Source organism: Lathyrus oleraceus, chromosome 6 (assembly GCF_024323335.1).
Source record: "Lathyrus oleraceus cultivar Zhongwan6 chromosome 6, CAAS_Psat_ZW6_1.0, whole genome shotgun sequence".
NCBI lineage: Eukaryota > Viridiplantae > Streptophyta > Magnoliopsida > Fabales > Fabaceae > Lathyrus > Lathyrus oleraceus.
Genome location: NC_066584.1, coordinates 106,481,822 through 106,491,477, shown reverse-complemented (window position 1 = coordinate 106,491,477; position 9,656 = coordinate 106,481,822). Strand labels below are relative to the sequence as shown.

The following is a 9,656-nucleotide window of genomic DNA, read 5'->3' as shown; positions in this document are numbered from 1 at the left end:
TGGCCTCATAGTAATGATACCTGGCTTGGGTCGGATCCGTCCCGCCCTAAGTCCATGCTCCATTATTTTATTTTATTTTAATTGGGCCATTCGGCCGCCCCGTTGGTCCGTTTCCGTTTTTTTTGTTAAAATCAAGCGATTGTTGTTATACATTAATTGGATGTGCATATTCCTAACTAGTAGCTCATAGCCTGGTGGTTGAGATATCTTCTATTTCCCACCAAGCCCTTGGTTCAATACTTGACCTTCATATTTTTTTTATCCATTAGTTTCATTCTCGCATACTTGTCATTCTTTATTTTATTTTATTTTCGTAACTTATTGATTTAGATTAATAATTTTTTGTATCCCCTATTTAATTCAAATTATTTTAAATCCTTGTTGATTTATTTTATTTTGATCTATTTTTTAAATTTAATTTTTAAGTGCGTCGAAAACAAAAACTTATTTATTTATTTATTTATGCTCAACTTATTGTGGGGGTCCTCTTATATCAAGTCCTTGTGAGGGTATCCATTCAACTTCCTTTGATTTCAAACTTCCCTACTTCGATCATTTTAATCTCAAACCTTCACATTAACCCTTTTCTATTCAAATCATTTTTATAAGTGAATCTGAAAAAAAAGATTACCTGGATGAAATATTCAGTCGTAATCCCGAATATTAGGCCCAAGTTGTAAGAGTTTGTAATACCTATGTATTCGTCTTCTCTTCAAAACACTCCAATATTCGAATCATTTTCATAAGTAAATCTGAAGAAAAAGATTACCTGGATGAAATATTCAATCGTAATCTCGAATATTAGGCCCAAGTTATAAGAGCTTGTAAGCCCTATGTATTCGTCTTCTCATCAAAATGCTCCAATATTCAAATAATTTTCATAAGTGAATCTGAAGAAAAAGATTACCTGGATGAAATATTCAGTCGTAATCCCGAATATTAGGCCTAAGTTATAAGAGCTTGTAAGCCCTATGTATTTGTCTTCTCTTCAAAACGCTCCAATATTCGAATCATTTTGATAAGTGAATCCGAAGAAAAAGATTACCTGGATGAAATATTCAGTGTAATCCCGAATATTATGCCCAAGTTGTAAGAGCTTGTAAGCCCTATGTATTCATCTTTTCCTCCAAAACACTCGTAAATATTCAAACTTCTTTCTCTCAATAAAATTGAAAGAAAAAGATTATCTGAGTGTAAAGGAACATAAAATATGGTTTTCACATCAGTTAGGATAAATAAAAATTTGTGTAAATCTATTTAATGATGAACATGAACAACATATTGCATACTTCAAATAACATGTAACATATAAATAAAAAAGTTGTGTCATGTAACATAAACATGTGTCAAAAGAAAAAGCTTGGTAAACCCTAAAAACAGGGGAAACTAGACTACAAAAAACATGTAACTTAATAGTCATTAAAAGAGAAAAAAAATTGACAACATTTATACAAAACACGAGTTCTTGAAAATGCAATGTTGTACTAACATGTTTAAAAAATATATATAAGACATGTGAAAACCATGTTTTATTTATGAACTTGTAAAGTCATGTTGTCAAAATACAAAAAATATAAAGTTACATTAAACCTGTGAAAACCAGATTTCAAACGAGACAAAAAGATGATTTTTTTTTATAAAACCATATTGAAAGAAAACTTTAGGTTAAAATCAAAATGAACGAAATCGCATATGGATCCTTGTAAAGGATGACTGAAATACTGATAACGTTTATAAAATAGTATTAAAAGAAGGCGGTGTTTGAAAGCATAATACCTTGGAAATTTCATCATCTTTGACCTAAGAGTGAAAGGGAATGCTGGAAACTCGAAAATAAGCCGAAAGTTTAAAAGGATGCAGGTTTGAGGAGGGAAATTTTTTACTTTATTGTGGTGAGAGATTTTTATGTCCACATGTCAACACATGATTGAAAGAATAATAATATTAATTGGAAGATTATTGAATTACTGAAATGTCCAAATATGTTTGAAAAAAAATTATAAAGTGAGGGGTATATTAGTCATCATGGTGGCATGTTTTAATGGTAGCTATATAGTTGATGATATAGCGTTAAACAAAAACCTGTAATAATATTATTCCTCTTTTTATATATTGTAATACAATAATTTGTTTTCGACCCTCGTAAATATGAGTGTAATCGGTTTGGTTTGGATCAGTTTTTGATCCAAAAAAATGTCTAAACCGATATCATTTCCATTTGTTTGATTCGGTTCAGTTTTTAGTGTTTTTAAAAAATGGAACTAAATCTAATCAATTTTGCTTGGATTAGTTCATCAGTTTACATCACTCTCTTTTAAAATAATATATTTCATATAATATTCTTCATCTATTTCATGCTCTATTTTTCAAACAACTTAAAAATTGTACTTAATCCTTATAAAGCAGTAACAAACAAATAATACAATAACAAAAAAATATTGTCATACACATAAATTTGTATGCTTCGCATCTCAAATAAACATAAAAACTAGTTTTTAACAAGACTAGAAAGAATTTTGTTGAATAAGAAGCAATAACAAAAAAAAAATATATAAAAAAGAGTTGAAAACTAACAAAGAGAGTTTGAAACATAAAAAATGATAACTATAGTCATACATGATTTGACGGCTCCTAAAAAAATAAAATTGAGAATCAAATCAAACTACCTCAGATTTCATCAATTTGGTTTAACTAAAAAAATCTATTTTTTCTCGATTTAGTTTGGTTTAAATTTTCGATTTAATTAATTTCTGTTACACCTACTAATCAATGTTATAAATACTATCTTAATTTATTAGATACTAGAACAATTTTATAATTAGTGATGTACAATAATAAAGAAATAATAACCATTATATTGTCATTATTTTGCTAATAATAATCATTATACTCCTAAACAACGTCATTATAATATAATATGTTAATCATATTTAATTAACTTTTAATAACATTTTCTAATGTCTTTAAGTTAAAAAGAAAAACAAGCTACATAAGTTATAATTTATTTGTTATTTTAGTTTTTATTAAAGAGAATGTTGAAATCTCATTTTAATGCATCCAAACTAAATTAACACCATCATTTTTGCCATTAAATATAATTATTAAATGTGGCTTAAGTTGACTCTGAATGTGACTGAAAACATTTTCAATAACAAAATCATCTTATACTTTTATTTCCAACGAACAAATCTCAAATAAAACAAAAATCCCACATGTTAAAGATACTGTATAATATAAAGGTAAAAAATAAGAGAAATTTTAGGTTTTATAGTTTTTAGACGAAAAGAATTTCACAAATGGATCTGTGGCGCAATGGTAGCGCGTCTGACTCCAGATCAGAAGGTTGCGTGTTCGATTCACGTCAGGTTCATTCATTCTTTTATTTTTCTAAATCTCGGCAGTTTACCCGCAAGCGGCTATGTGATGTTGGTGAACCAAATACTATAATATTGTTACAGTATTACAAGAAATTGTGTTTACCACCGATCAATTTTTTATAATTAAATTAAATTTTGTGTTCGGTAAAACTTGAGTCCCACCTTAAATTCTTTGAAAAACACACATTAAAAATTAGAAATTCTAAAAAAAAAAAAAAAATTTAAGTAATTCAAATAATTCTCATAATTAGAAATTCTTATGGCAAATTGTTCCTTCTTGCACGGTGGAGTGAGAGTATCTACGAAGTTAGTATTTCAACACTCAAATTAATATATTGAGAAGAAGAATGAAATGAAATTGTATTTAAAATTTGTTATTAAAATTTGGTGTCTTCTCTAATAGTTAAGAGAGTTGTTGGATGTTTTACACCTAAGATCTTTGATGATCATTATAATGGTAATCTTCGCATATTATGAAGGTTCTGCAAAATTGAGATCTTTATATGATTGTTGGTCGGGATCAGTAAGGCCGGAAGAAATTCATACGAGGTCGGTCTCACTGGCCCAAAAGATATATATTTAATCATATGTTTCTATTTTGACAAACACAACAGTTTCCGATGTTTTTTACTCTTATGTCAATTTTTCGACTGAAGAGCCTCGTCTTTCTTTGTCTCAACTGGCTCTGAGGCATCAATGATTCTTGAATTGTATTTTCATGGGAAGAAGCATTATGAATACTTTCTTCTAGGCGTTGAAGCCTTACTTTTAAGGCGTGCAAAAAAATTCGTCGGACAATGCTAAACATGTTGCTCAACAGTTCGTTAGGACCTTGTATACTGAGGTTCGCCTGGAGAGTTTAGAGGTCAGATAAGTCTTCAAGTTGAGTAATCAGATGCAAAATGGGAGTCTCTACCAAAGGCACCAGTGACATCTTCTCGCACAACAGAGGATGTGATAACCTTAGATCCAATTATCACTAAAGAAAGTAAGAACCAAGAATCTGGAGTTATGAAGAAAGGAGATTGAGATAATGCTGAATTGAATCAAACATGATAGATTCTTGTATTTTTGTGCAAATGCTTGCTTCGATGATTGGAAGAAGTTACGAACTATGAAAGTTAGAGAACGAATGTAAAATCATGCAAGTCGTAGAAATCAAAAGTCGATCTCACAGACGACGCCACAGTTCTGTTCGGGAACCAAAAATGAGAAGGTGAATTATAGTGATGGAAAATTGTTACTTCTGGCGCAGTGGAGTGTGTGTGTGTGTGTGTGTTGGGGGGGGGGGGGGGGCTGCAAGATTATCACTTCAACATTCAAGTTAGTATATGGAGAAGAAGAGTAAAATGAAACTGTATTTGAAATTTGTCACCTAGTTTTGGCGCTTTCTTTATTAGTTAAGAGGGTTGTTAGATGCTTTACATCTGAGATCTTTGATGATCACTATAATGGTAATCTTCGCCTATTATGAAGGTCTTGAAAAAGTGGGATCTTTATATGATTGTTGGTCGGGATCAGTAAGGTCGAAAAAAATTCATACGAGGTCGGTCTCACCAGCACATAACACATATATTTCAGCATATGTTTCTCGTTTGACAAACACAATAGTTTTCGGAAATGAAGATCCAAATTTGTTACTGATTATTTCCAAAAATGATTTTGCTAATTATTTTTTGTCCAAAACGAGGGTATGACACACTTATGAATGAAAGAGGTGTGAGAATGTGATGTGTCCATAAATGTTTCTCCGAATTATAGGGGCATTTTTGTTTTTTCACAAGGGCGTGTGAGCACCCCTAAGATGGGAAAAGTAATACCCTAAAAAATCATGTAGTATGAATTAAGGGTGAAAATTAGATTCATTAAGGAATTATCCATGTAACTCATCCACTAAATAATCCATACAACCCATCCACCAAATAAAATGTTAGTTAATGGATTGGATCCAATCCATCCAATATTTTTTAAAAATCCAATAGATCATTTTATTACAAAACAATAAAAAAATATTTAAACAATTATAAGAAAATAAATAATTATAATATAAATGATAAGTATATTTTAATATACTATATTTTACTTTGTGCTAAGAATCTTATATGGATTCTCACATTATTTTAATTACTTTTAATAGGGGTTTGAAAGTTAAGTTGAGTTCTATTTATTTTCTGAATAAATAATTATTTTTTGAATAAACCGTTATGTACACTTTATCACTGTACATGTCATAACTTGAGCTACGAGAATTGGATTGACGCGTTCTAATATGCGTTGAAAATATGAGTGGATAAGCTACAAGTTTTGTGCTGAAGTCAGAAGCAAATTCGGAGCTCAGAAGAGTCGAATAATTCGTTTTTAGTTCAAACTTAAGAAAATACTTAGTTTTTGGGTCGGTTTTATAGTTTTTCGGGTCGGTTGTTATTAGGCCCGAATTCCATTCCTCTATGTAATCAAATTAGTAGTTTTAGGATTGATAATTCAATATTCATGAAATAGAAAATAGGGCATACAAATCTTACGGAGAGCTAACTCCCAAAGAGCTAGTTTGTTGTATTCGAATTCCACTTTGAGATTTTTATTAATTTTTGTTTAATTTTGATTTCTTTTTAATTCTTCCTATAAACTCATTTGCTTAATTTGATTGTTGCTTATAGGATAGAGTTGATTAAATTCATTTATTTGTATGATCCTTAACTATAATAACGTTAGCGTAACTTTTTTGTTATCGTGTTTAATTAAGTCGTGTTTGCTTAATTCGTGATTGCTTAAATCCGTTGCTTAATTCGGAAACTAAGAACACACATCATATAATGTCATTGTGCTTGTTAGTGGATATTGTAATCTAATAGGATCGAATCTCCTTAGGGATTTGAAATTATAAGAATCGACGATAAGTCAAAAATCTAAATAGTAGATTAGCTTATTTATCAATTTTATTTTTACCTTAATCGTCTTAGATTTAAGTTTTGAACCTATCCCCCCTCCTCGTTGTTACGATCGTTTGGTTAAAACACTCAAGAGTCATTGCGATACGACTCAAGTGTCACTTCCATTTTATTACACTTTTAAACTCGTTTTTGACCAATGTGCGATATCAGATCAAATTGGCATTATTGTCGGAGACTCTTATCGATTTTAACCAATACTAAAGTCTTTTTAACATTTTTTGTTTGTTTTTTGTTTTGTTTGTTTGTTGATTCCCATGGTTGGAGTATAGTGGTAAGTATCAAGGTTATGAAAATTGAATCGGACCTGCCAAAAAATCGGGATAAAAATCGGGAATCGAGCCTATATATGGTCTATTAAACCCTTATAATCAACCTGCCAAAAAATCGGGATAAAAATCGAAAAACCGGATGGAAACCGAGAAAATCGGTCAAAACCTGGGGTTTCTCCAATCACATAGGTTGAACCGGATTTTAACTTTTCCAGCTTTTTTCTAAAATTTATTTAAAAGAAAAAGATAATAAAAGGTGAAAAAGAAATATCAATTTAGCACTAATGAATCAGATGAGCCTCACAGTTAAAAACATCTCTCCAACCCCTTCAAATTTTTGAATTTCTTTGTGAAAAGTAGAGACTTCTATTTATAAACAACACTATTCCCTTTAGTTTCTAATATTTTTAGTGTGGGACTTACTTTTGTATTAATGTTATGATAGTTTTTTCATAAAGTTGACAACGCTAAAAAAGAAACGTGTTTCGTTCTAAATTCTAATATTACTTTTCCTAAAACAAACACCACACTAATATATTTTACATAAACCACATGATTCTAACATTTTTTAACTCTTTCTCAAACGGACTCTCGTAAAGAAATTAAACGTAATAAAAGGCATTGATCTATATGATAAAGAACTAATGTTAATTGATATAACCTATACAATAACGGTCTGACCTCGGTCCAACCCCAGTCAAACCTTAAAACCCTAAACCCATGTCAATATCGGTTCAATGTCTAGTCCGATTTTGATTACATTGGTAAGTATTCAAGCGTATGAGGTGACTATATTTTTAGAGATGTGACCTAGGCGTTGGTGCATGTCTAGTCCGATTATGACATATGTATAATAACAGATGTATTAAATAAACTATAGAAAATTTAAACAATAATAAGAAATTAAATGTAAAATTAAATCATTAATAAAGATATTAATAAAAAAATAGTTTTATTGATTTTTTTTTATATTTTACTAACAATAATTGTTATTATTAATCTTTTTTATCTACAAAACTATTGAAAATAAAATATCTTAAAAAGTAATATATCTTCAAATTGAATATTAAATAATTTAAGGGAAAAAGTAAAAGAAACATAAATTTGTAAAATCCACTCATATTTGTGTAATTTTCCTCTCAATTACCATTTCCCAAAATCTTTGAAAATATATTCTAAACATATTTAAGATTTTTTACTTAGTGCATAGTATTTGGATTTATTGTTCTCTCTGAGAATATATTTTCACCTTTAGAATATATTTTCAAAGAATTTATATATATATATATATATATATATATATATATATATATATATATATATATTATATATATATATATATATATATATATATATATATATATATATATAAAGCATCAATGATGATTATAGATATAACATATTGATGTCTAGGGTGAAGTTATCAGGGAAGAAGTGGTGGTTATCATAACATGAGTGATGATTATGTTTTTGTTCGTCTTTCAGAAAGAATTATGTGATTTTTATCATGTATTGAATTTTTAATTCAAATGTTCTACTTTTTTTTGAATAAGGTTATATATAAAAAGAAAAGATGATAGAAAAAAGAAAGAGGATCAAATCAAAATCCTCTCAAGATCGGACGAACCTAAAAAAGGTAAATAAACTTATTTTAACAAAATCAGCCCTAATGCACAAAGGGATAGAAAAGTATGAGAAACAACAAAATTCCACTTAGAGACTAAATTAATACAATTAATCCATCTAATCCTAATCAACAAAGGCACACAATACGGAGGAGAAAAAGTTTTAACCACCGCCGTCGAATCTGATTCCAACTGAACATTGCGCAAATTGTTCTCATTAGCGAATTCAATTGCTAGCATAGCACCCGTGAATTCGGCAATGAGAGAATTGGAGATACCAAGAAAATAGGCGAAAGCACCAAAAAAAGAACCACTAAAATCTTTGACAAGACCCCCACAAGCCGATAAACCTGAAGAGGAAATAGAAGCATCATCACAGTTTAACTTAACCCAACCCCTTGGAGGGGGATGCCATACGACCTCCACAATGTTAGGAGCACGCGGGGGTCTAATAGTAACCATAAACCACTTAAGAATCCCCAAAGTTATGAAAACTCTGATGAGAACCAACCATAATGGTATTACCCGTCGTAGAAACCGCAACCATAATGAAAGAAATAGAAGAGGACAAAGAACTGAAAGAGTCAGAATATTTAACCAAGTTTCTAGCCTTCCAAATCGAATAGAGAATGAAAATAGTGGAGACTCGAGAAATAGTCTTGCCATGATCCACACCCGCCATATCATAAAGCTTCCAAATATCTGGCCAATCCTTAATAACGAAATTAAGATCAATCGTGTTTTTCAACCAACTCCAATGCATAGAAGCATAGGAACAATTAAAGAATAAATGAGGTCCCGTTTCCTCCGCCGAGCCACAAAGATCACACCTAGAGGGAAGGGAAAAGTTTCTTCTTTTCCATTGATTATCGGTGGCAACTTTTTATGAATAAGCCTCCACACTAAATAAGACTTAGATGGAGAAATTGATTTATTCCATATCCATTTCCAATAATTCTAGAGAGTGTCTGTATTCCCGTTTAAAATCATAAGTCACTTTAAGAGGTAAATCTCCATGAGAAGAAAGATTTCAACATCTCTTATCTGGATGAAGATCAAACGGAATATGGCAATTTCTAATGCACACGTGTAGAGAAAACGGAATGGAGGTGGAAGATTTTGATAAGTCCCAAGAATCATTAACCAAGATGATATTGACCGATGGTTAACAACGACCAAATGCCCTACTTTTGAAACTATATTTCCTAAATGTCTTACTTTTAAATTAATTTTTTAATTAATATAAGTATAAAATAATTCTTTTTAAAGTTTTTTTTAATGTTTAAAATTTTCTTATGTAATTTTTTTAAAGTTTATCTTTTTATGTATAGACTTATCGCAGTAAAGAGTAAAATCTAGGCATGACAACATAACCCGTACCCGCGGGTATCCACCCGAACCCGCCCCGAAGTTGACGGGGAAAACCCGCTTTGA

The 9,656-nt window shown here is 30.3% G+C and overlaps 1 non-coding gene across 1 annotated transcript; it reads left to right on the top strand.

The window, feature by feature from the left end:
- The first annotated feature begins 3,298 nt into the window (after window positions 1-3,298).
- On the top strand, window positions 3,299-3,370 carry TRNAW-CCA (transfer RNA tryptophan (anticodon CCA)). The gene has a single exon. It is a non-coding gene; the product is annotated as a tRNA-Trp (tRNA).
- Window positions 3,371-9,656: the final 6,286 nt, after the last annotated feature.